Below are 17,024 nucleotides of genomic sequence, written 5' to 3' on the forward strand. Positions count from 1 at the left end.
ACTATACAGTAGAAAGGAGGGAAACAAACGAGAAAATGGAAATAGACTCTACGTACTGATGGTTTGACTAGAGAGATAGGGACCCATTACCAGTGAGTCTAATAGGGTATAGCAGTATCAGAACAACCTGACTTTGGCTGGTCATTTCACTTTATGGCAAGGTGTTTGCCTCCCATGCTTTAGATTTTCTCTCGGCTTTATTTTCTCTCAAATGATGGTGAGACTCATGTTCTGCGATTGGAAAGCACTTTAGGCTTTTTCCCTGTTTGTATCTCTGTAGTTTAACTCCTATAGCAACCTCAAGAAACCTATCCTACAGGTTAGTGCACAATAAAGAGTAAGATGAATTATTAAAAGCCTTTTAAAACACCTGCAAATATAAAGGCATTATACAAATTTTAAACACATTTTGGAAAGCAGAGGCATATCCAGAAAAGTGTTGTCAAGTTGTGACTGATGCATTACCATCTGGCATCTTGTTCCTGCCCAGGAAAGAAGTCCAGAGAAAAGAGAGAGAGGCTCAGGGAAGTGGGAATTTTTTCTGATTTATTTTCCAGTTTTTTTCTGTTTGTTTTGAAAATATGTGAAATTTTTTATTCAAAATTTTTATTCTGAATGTACTTGTATTTTAAAAGTGGAACATGGAAGTGTATTGTTCTTTCTTATGTGTGTTAATATGGAAATATTTTCTCTCACCCAATATACTGTTTTGTTTTTCTTAGCTCTCTGGGTATTGCTCCGAAGCTTTTTTATGTGAATTATCTCACTTAATATACACACAACCCTATGAAGTTGTTATTATTTTTACTATTTCCATTTTGCAGAAGACTGGCTGAGGCTCTGAAAAACCAAATGCCATTAGCTTAAGGTCACATCTGGTGACATCAGCATTTGAATCCAGGCAGTCTGATGACATCACCCCACTGCAACACTGTTGCCAATCTCTGAAACTTTTCTCCAAATATTGAACTTTAATTGCCTCTTATTATACTTGCTTTTTGAGTGTGTTATAGATGGAATAGAATATTCTGTTTTCTGATATATAGTGCAAAAATAAACAAAAACAGTATTTGAAAAATATATTCTCCATCTTGGCATTTGACTCTTGTTCAATATCCTTTCTTGGTAATTTTTCTCTCATTGTAGAACTAGTCTGAAAGGATATTCTCTTGACAAAAACAACATTTTCTTATATTCCTATGTTTAGGAGAATAAGAAATTACTTCACTCTCTCAGAAGAAAAATCGAGATGAAATTTTGTTGGAACTTGGCCCTTGATTTTAGATGCTCATTTCAACTGCAAAGGTTCACACTTTGGGAATCTCTCTTGTTGCAAAAGCTGTATCTCCTATTACATGAAAACAGGTTAGTCTAAGGACTCAAGACTGTACATTCTAGGTTTATATTTGGGCTTGTTTGTATGTGCTTCTGGCATGGAAAATATCTTGTCTTTAGAATGTATTTAATGAACCCAAGTTTTCCCAAAGACCTGCCAGTCAACAGTTGGTGTTGACTGTGGGTATACTGGAGCACTGTTTGGAAATGTGCACTGTGGCTCTGTCCTGAAGTGGGCTTTATGAGTAAAATACTTTAAAACTAGGGGTCAGTGGGCTTTAGAGAATTCCATTGTGTGCAACATTGGTTTGTTTTTAGATTTTCAAAGGGGACTCAGTGATTAAGAGCTACTGTTTTGGATGATCTCTGAAGTGACTTTGACAAATTATTTGTTCCTCTGATTTTTGGTATCAATTATAATAGACATTTTCTCTGTGCCGTTCATGTGCATTTATTTAATAAATACAATGCATTACGTTTTTTTGGTAGCTTTCTTTATCATTCCCTGGGTGTATTCATTCATTCATTCATTCATTTATTAAAGTCTTATTGTACCAGGCACAGTACCAAAGTAAAGCAAAGTGAACCAGAGCACCTCATTATATATTCATTATGCAGTTCTGTGCTCTTTTATTTCAGCTGTTACCACATTTTCTGTATGCATTTGTGTGTTGTCTCCTTCTGGAGGTCAAGGCTTATGTTGTTTTCTTCCCTAACATATCCCACAGTCCTGGGCACACTGCCCAGCATATGAAAAGATCTTTGGCAATATTTCTTGAATGAAGACATCTTGTGTCTCCTCAGAGTACCTCGTTTGTCAGCAGGGGTTCATTACATGTCTTCCATGAATAAGTATTCACCAGAAATTTGAGTGTCTGACTTGGTTCTGTATGTCAAGGGGCTAGAACCAAAAAACACTGTGGCTCTCCAGCCTCCAAGATCTTGTAGTGTAGAAGAGCGGGAGAGAGGACCATATTTAAACTTCAGTTTTTAAGTGGTGTAGCAGGTGAAAAATGGAGACAGGTAGTGCACAGCAGGCAGGGAAGGGTGGTTCGTACAGATGAGCCTGCGGGAAGATGTGGAAGAGGGAGAAGAGAAAGAGAACATGGTTGAAGAACAGGATCAGTAAGAAAGGAGGATGACCACATGTGCAGAGGCCAACCCAAGGATAATGGAAGAATCTGCAAAATCCTCCAGGTTTCAGTGCTGTCTTCCACTGCCTTGCTCTTAAAATCAGGACTTCAGTGGAAGAAGGGATAGTGGCTATCAGAAGAGATCTTCAAAAAGGAGAAAGGGAGGTGCTGAGGGTCATTGTAACACTCTGGACTTTGTAGCCTCATAATAGAGGACGCGATGTCTGGAGCTGAAGAGCAGAGGAAATTGAGATGCTTGGGGAGTGGAGGGACACAAGGGTGGAAGGGGCTGGCAGGGAGCAGGAGTGAAGCTAGCATGAAGGAAGATTCTGCAATAAATTTTACATAGTAGCTAAGCAAGCTTTTTTTCTGAAAGGAAATGCAGAAAATATGATAGCTAGATCACATTTATGACTTCGGGACTTCATGAGAACCAACATGGTAGTAGTGGGGGCAGAAGTAGATCCAAGGAAGGGGCTTGAGTGAGCCCTCCAGCGTGGTTATAAAACCAGGACAGTCCCCAACATATTCTCAAGACACCTCTTGACATTCACAAGGTAAGAAGCAACCACTCTGCAGGGAGTTCATCTTCTGCCTAGTAATTGCTTGCCATCAGGTCTGACTGTCCCCATAGGACCCAAAACCTCCAGGCCAGACCAATTCTTTTCTTCAGGGTTGGAGCACTGTTACTTTCTTCTGTTGTCACCAAACTTCCATGTTTTCCACCTATGGGAGAATACATTTTTCCACTTGCTGCTTTCAATCCTGTCTTTGCACTTCTCCCCTCCCCAAGCCAGCTGTTTTTTATACTTGATTTTACCTCATTCTTTTCTCTTTACCCACCACCACCCCCAACCAAATCCTTCATCACCTCCAACAAAATGGTGTTCTAGAAAGAGAAATTACAGCATGGAGGTGAAAGCATATCAAAAATACCCACATGGAATGGCACTGACAGAATTAACAGTAAACTCCAGGAAGCTGATTCTAGCCCCAGACTGTAAAAATAATTATTTTTATGGATGTATGTTCCCAAGTGGTTTAAGATTCTTGGAGTCAGTGTTTCCAGATGAAAGCATCTGCACCAAACCCTGTTAAAATAGTTCCACAATCACCTGGTCACATTCCCACATTTCAGCAAAGAAGCCAAAATGTACATAGAAGTAATTACTTCCCGACTGAATCCTGATGCTAATGGCACTACCTCATTAGCATTGTGACTCATTCAGGAGCCAGGATATACTTTTAATTACTTTAGATCAAAGATAAAATGAGCGTGCAATGGTTGGGCAGAAGGAAAATGCAATACCTTTATGTCTCAACACACAGGAAATTAGGATTATATTATTTTTGCTCTTGTCTCTGCCTTTAATGTTCTTGGCTGTGCAAACCCTTGCTCTTAGGAAAACGCACACATCTCTCCCCACCTAAACCTTCCTCTTCCTGCATAGCTGGGGCAGAATTCAGCCTCTCAAGGAAGCTTTTCTTGACCACCCCATTGCACTTCTCTCTGAACTTGGTGGCCTTGTTTGTGTGCCATTTACTGACAGTGTGCAGCATGGTAAAATTCCATGCCTCCCTTTCAGCCAATATGCCATACACACCAATCCCTAGTAGATTGATTTTATTTCTGGTAAGCTTTGGGAGAACTGAAGGAAACATATCCTGGAGAACTAGTGAAGATGGGATAAGAGAGAAATTATAATTAGAAGTACAGCTTTAAATAGCTTTTTATAGTTTAGATGATGCTTTTTTTCCTTCAGCCTGAAGCAGACATTCTTGGGAATTAGACATAATATAAGAAGTAGAGCACATGATATTTGGGGCTCATTCTGCCCATTGTAAGGTGTCTTTAGGGCAGGCTAGACCTAGTGTAGGGGAGGAAAAAATACTCGATTCTTCATAGTTCTCAGCTGGGACAGACCCCTGTGGAAAAAAAAAAGACAGATTGACAAGTGAGAAAAAAACGGAAGCTTAATAAAATGTGTACCTCATGTGTACACAGGAGAAATGCAGAGAAATGAAGAAATCTCGAAGAGATGACTTTGAATTCAGGTTTAAATACCACAGTCCTTTGAAACAAGAAAGAAGGGTGAGGGGAAGCCCGGTAATGGGGAGGTGACCTGGACGAGCAGTGTAAGCAAGGGTAAGATTTGCTGTGCAGATTTCAGTGAGTGCCCTCTCCACTGGTGAGTCTCCAGTGATTGAGTTCTCCTTTTCCTGGTATAGATGGGGAGACACACTTACAAATGGAGAGTTCCTCTGTGGATGTAAATTTATCTTACCAAAGAGTGATTTGTATTCTGTTTTCAGAGCTTTTCCTGTATCTGCAGTTTCTCAAAATAATCAGCTCAAAATAATCCTTATGCCAAGGCAGCTTATTTTGGAGTAGCATATTCTGGTCTCTTACACTAGCAACTGGTGACTAGAGAAGAGTTCCCCAAGTTTGACTGATGGGCCGCCTGTGCACTCGGGATTTGAGTGGTGGTATTACAGCGTGGTGGTAATAGAATCAGCCCCTTCTGTAGCATCCTCCCCTGCAAGGTGCTGTCATCTGTGTTTGGCCTCTGCTCTGAACTCCCATCAGCCTGGTGCTCATGCCTCCTGAGGCTGCTCATTCTTCTGGGGTGAGGACTCTTCTACCACCAGTAACCCTGCAGATATTTATCTGCAGCATTTTGTTCTCCTAAATAATTTCTTTTCCAGGATAAGCACCTTCACATTTTCTAGCTTTTCTTCATATAACATATTAATAGTTTTAAGTTTTCTTATTATTCTGGTTGCTTTTCGTTAGATATGCTGCAATCAAAAGATGTTTCTAAGAAAGTGAGAGGCCCAGAGTTGAATTCTCCTGGAAGTGCAGTAGAACCAGCGCCTTCCTCCTTATAGACTGTGGTTCCATTCATCTAGCCTAGTGTCAAGTCTTGTATAACAGACAGGTCGTTCTTAGATCATAGTAAATATTCTGTCAGCAAACTCTTCAAGGTGTTGTATTCCTTTTTGACTTATTTTCCTCCACTTTTGCCCTCTACCTATGAAGTTAAAAAGTCTTAAATTAGAATACCAAAAAGAAAAATTGTCCAATTAAATTTCAGTCTATTAGATTTGGCCTCTAATATACTCACAAGGGAATTGGAGTATATTAGAGGTTTCTGGGTTTTGATTGTCACTCATCATAGTAGACCTCCCACCCTCAAAGCTGTACCGTCTCTGTGAGCTGTGGATGTTGAAGTAACCAGGTGGGCTATTCCCTTGTGAAATGACTTTGTCTGCCTATGCCCCCCAGATGCATTCTTTTCCATCCTGACTTTCTATCATTCATCTGTTCATTCATTCATTTATTAGTACTTACAGGTGCACGGCTTGAAATTGAGCCACTTTAATTTTTGATGATACAAAGCTAGACTTGCCATAACTTTCTATTTTATTGTAATAAATGTGTCATTATTTTCTTGTCAAAATATCATGGTATTACTATGTTTTGAAAACCAAGAACGGGTTTACAAATATCAAAGTAGCTATTACTGAGGTTGGTAAAATCTCTGAAATTATTATTTTTAGTTCATATCAGGTACCAATGATAATAACTCAACCTAAGTGTATTAGTCCATTTTCATACTGCTATAAAGAAATACCTGGGACTGGGTAATTTATAAAGAAAAAGAGGTTCAATGGGTTCACAGTTTCACGTGGCTGGGGAGGTCTCATGGGAGAAACTTGACCCTATGATTCAGTTACCTCCGATGACGTGGGGATTATGGGAGCTACAATTCAAGATGAGATTTGGGTGGGGACACAGCCAAACCATATCACTAAGTAAAGCCAGAAGACTTGGAAAAAGTCATAGTAATTTTAACTTTGTTTCCCAAGAGGGGAATAAATAAATCCTGTTAGTAGCAGGATATATAAAAGCATTTCAAAGGATTTATACAAATTTATGAGTGAGTCATGAAAGTTTAAAGAGAAGCTGGACTTAAGGAAACCTTTTAGGTTGACAGCCAGGAGCATAAAACATTCAGGGGGTGGAACTGGATGATGTCTTCAGTCCTTCTCACTGGAATAAGCTGCTGTAACTTTAGAGCTGTCATTGCCTCATTGTGGTTGCTGTTGGCAAAAATGCATCTTGGCATTAATCTTAATTTAATCCAAGCAAATGGTATCTTGGAAAAAAGCAACCAGTTCTCTATAAAATTATTTTAAATCAGTAATGAGTAAAAATTGTAGTATTTTGCAGATGGTATTGGAGTCTACCAACAATAAATTGCTATACGAATCTTTGCTCATGGAAACTAGCAGTGAAATAAGTTAGTTGTTTAAACTCTTCTCTTGATGATAACATATACCTCAAGGTTTTTCTGAGCATCATCAATTCAAAGAAAGTTATTTCCTTTTGAAAGAAGATTTTGTAGGTTGATACATGGGAGTAAAGCACTTAGAGGTTTTTCTCTAAGCACCTCCCATGACTCTTTTATGCTTTCAAAAGACAGTTTTCCTTATTTTGTTGTTTTCCTCCCACGTGTTCATGCTGTGTACCCAAGCACAACGCATTTGTTCAGTTTTTTTTTTTTTTTTTTAGACTGAGTCTGGCTCTGTTACCCAGACTGGAGTGCAATGGAGCAATCTTGACTCACTACAACCTCTGCCTCCTGGGCTCAAGCAATTCTCCTGCCTCAGCCTCCTGAGTAGCTGGGATTACAGGCACATGCCACCGTGCCTAGCTAATTTTTGTATTTTAGTACAGATGGAGTTTCACCATGTTGCCCAGTCTGGTCTTGATCTTCGGACCTCAGGTAATCCACCTGCCTCGACCTCCCAAAGTGCTGGGATTGTAGGCATGAGCCACCGCACCTGGCCTCAGTTCATATTTTTTGTAAATTAGAAAAGATCTCAGTCTTTAGCTGTTTGGTATGATGGACTATTTTTTTTCTTATGTCAATGAGCCAATCTTTAAGCATTTGAGGAAAACAACTCTGAAATGAGTGTCTACAGTAATGGAGTGGCCAGCATACTCAAGGCTGCCTCCCAATGGCCTGCACTGCCTCGGATTCACTCGTTTGTGTAGTTTCTTCCCGTTGAGTGTGTACTGCACTTAGTGATGCACTTTTATGGAAACGGGGTGGTGGGATGTCATTTCTGAGATTGGGTTGTAAAAGCTGCAACTCCTGTCCTGGGTGTTCTTACTCTGCTCGCTCACTTTCTCTGAGGATGTCAACAGCTTTACAGAGAGGGCCATGTGCCAGGGAATGAGGGAAGCCTCCCGTGAACAGCTGGCAAGGAGCAGAGGCCCATATCCAACTGCCTCAGGGAACTGAACTCAGCCAGTGACCCTATGAGTCAGCTTAGAAGTGATCTATCCCCATCTGAGCCCGACAAGTTTTGGAGTAATTTATTAGACAGAGATAACTAATACAAATAGTTCAGTGGACAATATATTCCTGTTTTTGGATATTGCTATCATTGGAAGACCATTCTGGAAGGTAAATGAAAGTGAGTATAATGTTTCATATTAGAAAAATTACACAGGTAGAATTTATATTAGGAAAAGAGAAAGGCAATGTCATGAAGGTAGAGATGGGAAAAGGTTATTGATCAGTCTATAGTTTAATCTGGATTCTTGTCACATCTATCTCCTTTGAAAATAAATTATAGTATATATTCATATTATTCTAGCATATTGTTTTCAAAGTGGATTTTACTAAAATAGTTAACTCAGTATTATTATGCTTAACAAAACCTGCAATTAAATTAGGGAAAAACTTGTTCAATGGGGAGAGTAACTTAACCAAGTTACATAAGTGGTATTGGTTTATTATTTTCATGGACCTACCTTACCTTATTTTTGTTTAAATGCCTTAAGAGAACTTAAGCCTTTTCTTGTCCTGAAATTATTGACATGATGGATTTCATTGGCTAGCAGATCTGTTATAGGCTACTACCTCATACCATATCCCATACAGTCTGGAAAGAGGTTTTCCCATTGACTACTGGCATGGCTGTAGCAGCCTGTAGCTACTTGACAAGCAGTGTAAACATTTAATAAGCTATTTCATTCCAAAGTTTTGTTGTAACTTTGGTTGTCCAAGAAGCTGACGCAAGGTGGGATTAGACATAAAAGAGATTTACTAGGGGAAAGGTAGTGAGGATAAAAGAGGAGTGAAAGGAGGTGGGAAGAACCTTCAGACTTCTATGCAGGACAGGTCGCTATGAAAGAGAGTGGAAAGGAAGGGGGAAGTTAGGAAGAGTCTCAGACTGCAGTGCATGGAGTTCTTGCAGTTTTTGGAGCAGGCTGACATGGAGTCCAGGAGCCAAAATTTCTTGTCAGGGGAGCCCTCCATCTTGCAGGAATAGACCTGCCTTAGTTTCCCAGCCTGGCTCAGTCATTAACTGGGAGCTGCCCTTGTGAGTGTGGCCTAAGGCAAAACTGGTGGTGGACTTCGAGGATGCAGCAGCTGGGGCCAAAAGTCAATCTTACTCCCACAACAGGAAGCCTCAGTGGCACATTTTATGGTCACCCAGTTCTCTTTGAGTGCATTCCCATGGAGCTGTACTCAATCTTCTGAATTTGCTTGTACTCATGGGCTGGTGTTTCAAATGACTGATCATTTCCACAATAATCTCATTAGTCCTAAGATACAGCTGGCAAACGCAAGATTCTCAGTCAGCAGAGCGGTGAGAGGACAGAGGGAAGAATCTCAGAAAAAGAAAAAAAGAAAGAAAGAAATTCTACTGGGAATTGGGAAGTTTGCTTAGAATACTTTAAAGAAAAACAAACCCCCAAACTTGTAAAGTGCCTGAGCCTTACTTAATGCATTTGTATCTAATTTATCACTTTCTTGTCATGACAATGAGTAATGTAAGTTTTCTTTAAAAGCAGCATTTACAGAGTGCTGATTATGTGCCAGGCATTGGCTGTGAGACATCACATATTTTGGTCCAGTAGCTTTAGTCCCGTTTTTCTTTTCTTTTTTTTTTTTTGAGACGGAGTCTCGCTCTGTCGCCCAGGCTGGAGTGCAGTGGCCGGATCTCAGCTCACGGCAAGCTCCGCCTCCCGGGTTCCCGCCATTCTCCTGCCTCAGCCTCCCGAGTAGCTGGGACTACAGGCGCCCGCCACCTCGCCTGGCTAGTTTTTTGTATTTTTTAGTAGAGACGGGGTTTCACCGTGTTAGCCAGGATGGTCTCCATCTCCTGACCTCGTGATCCGCCCGTCTCGGCCTCCCAAAGTGCTGGGATTACAGGCTTGAGCCACCGCGCCCGGCCTAGTCCGGTTTTTCAAGTGAGGATATGAAAAGGTTACATGAGTTGTTCAAGCATCTCAGTGGGCTCTGACTGATGGTGAATGAGAAATATTCTATTAATGCTTTATTTAGTGAGCACTTTTTGAGGAGTTCTATGAATAGGGTGCTATGTTAGTAAGCCATGCTATCATCAAAGATGTACAAGTACAACAAAATTCCAGCTTCTCTCCAGAAAGATATCATCATCTTCACATTGTTATTTGACTAGAGGTGTGAGGGGCAAGCTGGATCTTAGGAGACCAGATAAAATACTGTCCAAGGCCTGGCACGGTGGCTTATGCCTATAATTCCAGAACTTTGGGAGATCAAGGTGGGAGGATATTAAGCCAGGAGTTTGAGACCCGCCTGGACAACAAAATGAGACTCTGTCTCTACAAAATATTAAAACATCCCAGCTACTCAGGAGGCTGAGGCAGGAGAATGGCGTGAACCCAGGAGTCAGACCTTGCAGTGAGCCGAGGTCGTGCCACTGCACTCCAGCCTGGGAGACAGAGCGAGACTCTGTCTCAAAAGGAAAAAAAAAATTAGTCAGTCATAGGGGGGAGTGCCTGCAATCCTAGCTATTTGGAAGACTGAGGCAGGAGGATCTCTTGAGTGCAGGAGCCTAAGGTTGCAGTGAGCTCTGATCACACCACTGTACTCCAGCTTGGGCAGCAGAGCAAGACCCTGTCTCTAAAGATAAAATAAAATTTAAATGTAAAATTTTAAAAATTATAAATACTGTCTGATATTAAAGGGAATCTTACTAAACAACAATATATGTGTCTTGAAGGAGAGGGATCAAAGCTACCAGATGATGGCAAGGCATGGTGGCTTATGCCTATAATCCCAGCATTTTGGGAGGTTGAGGTGGGAGGATCCCTTGAGCTTAGGAGTTCAAGACCAGCCCTGGCAATGTCGTGAGACCCATCTCTACAAAATAAAAATAAAAAATTAATTGGCCTTGTTGGTGTGCATCTGTAGTCCCAGCTACTCAGGAGGATTGCTTGTGCCTGGGAGGTCGACACAGCAGCAAGCTGTGGTAGCACCACTGCACTCCAGCCTGGGTGACAGTGAGACCCTGTCAAAAAAGAAAAAAAAAAGCACCAGATGAAGAACTGGATGTATTTTGTGCCAAATACTGCATTGGTTTAAACCTTTTTCATCACACATCCCAAAGATGAGTTATAATCTCCAAGGAAGTCTTACTTGCTTTTGAAAAGTATTGATTTCTAAAACAATCTTTTGAATACAATTCCGGAAGTTTTCTGCTATATCTTACATGTGATAGGTTGCATGTCATTAGTTTGTATCAATTACATTTGGAGTTCTTACAAACAATGTGGTATTCAAAGTAGTCATAGAAGATATTTTGTGCCTTGATGGCACTTTTTTCTGTCATGTAACATTGTAATTTTTTGGTAAGATACATGAAAATTTAAGTTGCTTTCACCTTTACTGTTTTCTCAGAGCTTGGTTTCTCATTTTTATGTCATAGATTATTTTAAAATTAGATATGAAATTCATAGAAAGTCATAAAATTGTGACTAACCATGAAAAAGAATAGTGCATGAGCGCATATTTCCAAGTTGACACATCATGGGTATTCAGAGACCTTCCTCTGCACAACTGTTACCTATCCTCATATGTAATTCTATTAAAAGAGAGTAATTCCTTAGTCACAAACCTAGTTCCTCCCTCTCCTCCCACTTCTGCCTTGGAACACAATAAGACATTACTAAGTTGAACATCTTGGGGGGTCCATAATTAAAGATTCAACGTGTGCACATAAACCCAGTTGGTCCTCTCCCGGTCTTGATGGTAGATTTATAACCTCACCTATGAAAAAGTCAAAATTCTGTTTCCCATTCCTCCTAATAAAGCAGCAGGAGTTTCCTGCAGGGAATGCTGACAAGCCTAATTGTTCACAGCTGGAGAGTGTAGGGTTGTTCCAGCAATGCAGTTTTAACCCCCTCTTTCCCCATTTCTCCCTTGACTTTGAAAATAAGTATTGGGCTCCAGGGATCTGTAATATCAATATTCTCATTTTCAAGATAGTGAGCATCTGTTCATACTCTGGCAAGACTTGTGAGACACTGACTTGGATTTGATTATATAGTCATGATTAATATCTGAGGTCCATGTTTCAGGCAAGCATGTAGGTACTGAAGTGTGACTGTTTAGGGGAATGAGGCAAATAAAACACTGGAGGAGATGAAGAAGAAAGATCCCTTTTTACTGTTCTATGAAGTTTTCCTATAACTTAGAAACATAAGACCAAGGGGGACACTTTATTTGTAAACATCTCCAGAGTAGATACGATGGGACACATATACTAGGTGTGATGGTTAACTCTTGTGTTGTAGGAGCAAAAGCCAAGCATTTCCTGCTGGAATGTAGTGACAATAGACAGACTAACAGGAGAAAATGGCATACACAATTTTATTAACACAAACAGAGCAAAAATCACAGAAGAGAGATCACCCATTAACCCAATGGGATCTGGATGCTTATATATACTTCCCCATAGAGCAAGGGGAAATGGGGGATCAGGGCAATATGAAAGGTATTAAATGATTTTTAAAGAGAATAAATGAACATGGGAGAGGACAATACCTGGTGACAAAATCTGTCCAGATGTGGTTCCATTCCTCAGTCTTCCTCTCTGCAATATGAGTTTAGTGAATGAAAACTCAGGGAAGGGAGAAAAGGCAATTGTTTTCTTCCTTGGTTGGTCCAGTCTTTAGGCAGATAAGGGAAGATCAGAGGAAAGCCTCTTCCAGCACCTCCTGATTTCCAAGGGCCTTTAATTTAAAGAATAATCATACAAGAGTACTCTATTTTGGGGTGACATTTTCTGAATGTCAACTTGGTTAGACCACAGGGTACCTATATATTTGGTCAAAATTATTCTGGGTGTTTTCCTGAGGGTCTTCTTCCTCCTCCTTCCCCTTCCCCTTCCTCTTCCTCTTCTTCTTCTTCTTTCTTCTTTCTTCTTCTAACTTTTAACTCAGTGAATTTTGAGCGAAGTAGATTGTCCTTGGTAATGTGAGTGGACCTCATCCAATCAGTTGAAGGCCTGAATAGAACAAAAAGACTGGCCTCCCCTGAGCAAGAGAGAATTCTCCAGGCTGCCTTTGCACTTCACCTGCAAAATCAGCTCTTCCTGCCTTCACACTCAGACCCTGGGGCATTGGCTCCCTGGGTCTTTGGCCCACCAGTCCTTGGGCTGGAACCCTGGCTCTCCTGGAGAGAGATCAGCCTGCCAGCCTGCCATGCAGGTTTTGGACTTGCTAGCCTCCATAATCACATGAGCCAATTTCTTTTAATAAATCTCTTTCTATACACACACATGCATCTTATTGGTTCTGTTTCTCTGTGGAACTCTAATAGACGAGGTGATTTGAAAAGGTAGTTACTTTAGACATATGTACCCCTTAGGCATCAGAGAAAGCCTTACAATTCCTGATCATTGTGAGCATCCTCAGATACTTTCTGAGTTGTGAGACACTGGGAATGCAGGAAGAAGCTTAGAGTATAACCAAGAGAAGCAGGACAAGCTCATATAAAGGTAAAAGACTGTCTGAGACAGATGCTACAGCAAGGGCTAAGTGACAGGTGGAAGAAGTGAAATTCAGTGTAGTATGTAGTGGAACCTGTATTCAGAGTAAGTCTACATGACTGTGTTCTTGGTTCTTTTCATTTTTTCATTCATTCACTTGACAAATACATATTGAGAACCTATCATTTGCCAGGTGCTACTCAAAGTTCTGAGAATAAATTGGTGAAGAATGCAAGCAGAATCTCCTGCTTTCGTGGAACTTATAATTCTAGATTTTACAGTGAATGAGGATGCTGTCCATGTAAACTTAAAGTATACTTTTATAGACTTTCCTGGTTTTCAAAATTTGTATATCCTTTTATTTCATGTTTCATCTAATAAGAATAATATTTCTTCTATTTTGTCATAATAAGTTGCTATAAGTTCAAGTTCTTTTCTAATGCAAATTATAAATAAGGAAATGAAAAATTTATAAATTTCAGAATAAGTACTGTTAATTTGCACAAAATGCCTTCTCCATGTATTAGGTTTCTTTCTTCTATGTATTTCCTACCCTAGTTCAGTAAAACTTAAGTATTGGATGTGACACATTAATGGTTCTAGGAAAACATAACTGTATTAATTCCTTAAACTTTAAAAATTAAAACCACAGCTTGATAAAACATGAATAAACCTTCACTTTTCATCCTTTTTAATAAGAAAAGAAAACATGCAATAACATTGGGGTTGTTAATGTTGCCTCAAATCTTTGCAGAACAAAAGATTTCTTTTAATTTTCCTCTGCTTCTCAGTATATTATTAAAAATTAACATGAATATGAATGGCAGTGTCTTACACTCTTGATTAGATTCCTATTTCCAAGGTAGGGTAGCTGGAGTTGACTGTTTTGGAATTCTTGTCACACCCAGAAGTTAATCTTTTCCATTTATTCTTACTTTTGAAAAATGTAATAATATATTATTGTTTTGTTTCCCTTCTTCCCCATTAAAGCACTAGTCTTCTATCCTTGTGTAAACTGCAGTGACTTAGAGCTAGATGTATGTGGCTGGCTACATCTTTTCCCCAAGCACAAACTAATACAGGTGTGCAGAAATGAAATAATAGTGCTTCTGACACTGAAGGCTATGATAAAATGTCAAAATAAAGAGCAAAATTTATTTTATATTGTTTCGCAGTTAATTAAAATACTTTATTCTTGTCCAAGATGTATTTAAATATATCTCCTTTGGAAAAACACCACTGGAAGATAATAGGAATTGTGGAAAATAACTGCCATCCATCAAGAGAAAAATTTGGAAAATTTTGAAAGCATGGGAACATAATATGCAGCTGGTTCATGCTTCAGTGAGTCATATTTATTTCAGTCCTGGGAAGGTTGCTTCCTATTTTCTCAATAGGTCCTAGTAAAATCCATCACAAAATCTGCTCCCATAATTTAGGTTGAAGACAGGTTTTATGGAAAAAAAAAAAAAAGGCAGTAGTTTAAAATTTGTCAGCAGTAAATCTTATTGATTTACCTTATTGGTGGCAAAGCTGTTTTTATTTTGATGTGAGTATTGTCAAGTCCTTTAAAATACTTCAACTTTTAGGTTATATCATCATGTATTAAGTAGTGGCTCTCCAAAAGATCCACATCCAAATCCTTAAAACCTGTGAATGTGGCCAGACATGGTGGCTCACGCCTGTAATCCCAGCACTTTGGGAGGCTGAGGCAGCTGGATCACAAGGTCAGGAGACTGACACCGTCCTGGCCAACACGGTGAAACCATGTCTCTACTAAAAATACAAAAATAAGCTGGGTGTGGTGACGCGTGTCTGTAATCCTAGCTACTCAGGAGTCTGAGGCAGGAGAATCACTTGAACCAGGGAGTGGGAGGTTGCAGTGAGCCAAGATGGCACTGCTGCACCCCAGGCTGGCAACAAAGCAAGACTCTGTCTCAAAACAAAAAACAAACAAAAAAACCTGTGGATGTGAACTTATTTCCAAAAAATGATCTTTGCAGATGTAATTAATTAAGTATCTTGAGATGAGATCATCCTGGATTATCCCAGGACCCCAAATCCAATCAAGAGTATTGTTATTAGAGACAAAGGAAAGGAAGGCAGAGGAGAAGGCAATGTGAAGACAGAGGCAGGGATTGGAGTGATGTGGCTGCAAGTCAAGGAAGCTGAAGAATGCCTGGAGCCACCAGGAACTGTGCAAAGAGAGATTCCTAGGGCCTTCAGAGGGAGTGTCACCCTGCCAGCAAATTGAACTCTGGTCTCCAAAAATGTGAAAAAATAGATTGTTGCAGGTTTTTCGTTTTGTTTTGTTTTGTTTTGTTTTTTTGAGATGGAGTTTCGCTCTCGTTGCCCAGGCTAGAGTGCAGTGGAAAGGCTTACTGCAACCTCCGCCTCCCAGGTTCAAGCAATACTCCTGCCCCAGCCTCCCAAGTAGCTGGAATTATAGGCATCCGCCACCATGCCTGGCTCATTTTTGTATTTTTAGTAGAGATGGGGTTTCACCATATTGGCCAGGCTGGTCTCGAACTCCTGACTTCAGGTGATCCACCTGCTTCAGCCTCCCAAAGTGCTGGGATTACAGGTGTGAGCCACCACACCCGGCCAATTGTTGCAGTTTTTAACCACCAAGTCTGTGGCCATTTGTTACAGCAGCCACAGGAAACTTTAATACAGCCAGCCTTCTATATCCGTGGGTTTCATAGATTGACAACATTTGAAAAAAAAAAAATAAAAGATAACACAAAATTTAAAAAACAATACAGTATAACAACTATTTGCATAGTATTTACATTGTATTAGGTATTATGAGTAATCTAGAGATTATGTAAAGTGTACGGGAGGATGTGTGTAGATTACATGCAAATACTGCCCCATTTTATATCAGGGATTTGAGTATCAGGATTTTGATATCCCCAGGGGGTCCTGGAAGCAATCCTCTGAGGGCACTGAGGTTTCAAAAGTAGGGCATTGTAAGCTTCAAAAAGTTTAGTTGAGTGACAATTATGTGTTAGTTATGATGCAAGTCATTGAGGAGATTGCTTCTGTCTGCAAGAAGCATACGCAAGCGTAGAGAATCAGATATGGGGATGGATCGTTATAGTACAGTGTGAAAAAGGTCTGTTAAGGATGGTATGTAGAGAGAGAGAGAGATAACACATGGAAACATGGAAAGAATGCCAACCTTTTTCTGAACAATGCCAGTATTAAGCTGCAACTAATATTTGCTTTATCAATTGAAAGCATTTATGTAAAATAACCTATTTTTAATACACTGATTATATAAAAAGAATGTAATTAATAACCTAAAGCCTTGAATTTGGTGAATTTTTAAGCTGGAGTATACTACATGAAGCAGATATTTCAGTCTGCTCTACAAATACCAAGAGAGCTAAACTATAACATCTAACCTGCTATGAATCTGCCTGGGCATTTTAATACCTCTTTTCAACCCTGGCTGTCAGATTTTTCTTTTATGAAAATATATCTCTAATCTTACAAGGGAATACACTGAATAGAGACTTGTCATAGTACTATTTATCACTAGTATATAAAAATGATACTAGTAGAGTGCTTTATTTTTTAAACTTTATTGAGGTATAATTTACATACTGTAAAATTCACCCGTTTTTAGTGCATGGTATTTTAGTTTTATAAATCAATTTATAGAAGCTAAAATTGATCTCACAGAAGTAGACAGTAGAATAGTAGTTATCAATA

General features: G+C 39.7%; 1 protein-coding gene across 3 annotated transcripts in view; it reads left to right on the top strand.

Moving 5' to 3' along the window:
- The window catches only part of TMTC1 (transmembrane O-mannosyltransferase targeting cadherins 1), a 294,086-nt gene that overhangs the window by 74,571 nt on the left and 202,491 nt on the right, over positions 1 to 17,024 (top strand). The window lies entirely within an intron of this gene.

Source organism: Trachypithecus francoisi, unplaced genomic scaffold (assembly GCF_009764315.1).
Source record: "Trachypithecus francoisi isolate TF-2019V2 unplaced genomic scaffold, Tfra_2.0 Lachesis_group11, whole genome shotgun sequence".
Classification (NCBI taxonomy): Eukaryota; Metazoa; Chordata; class Mammalia; order Primates; family Cercopithecidae; genus Trachypithecus; species Trachypithecus francoisi.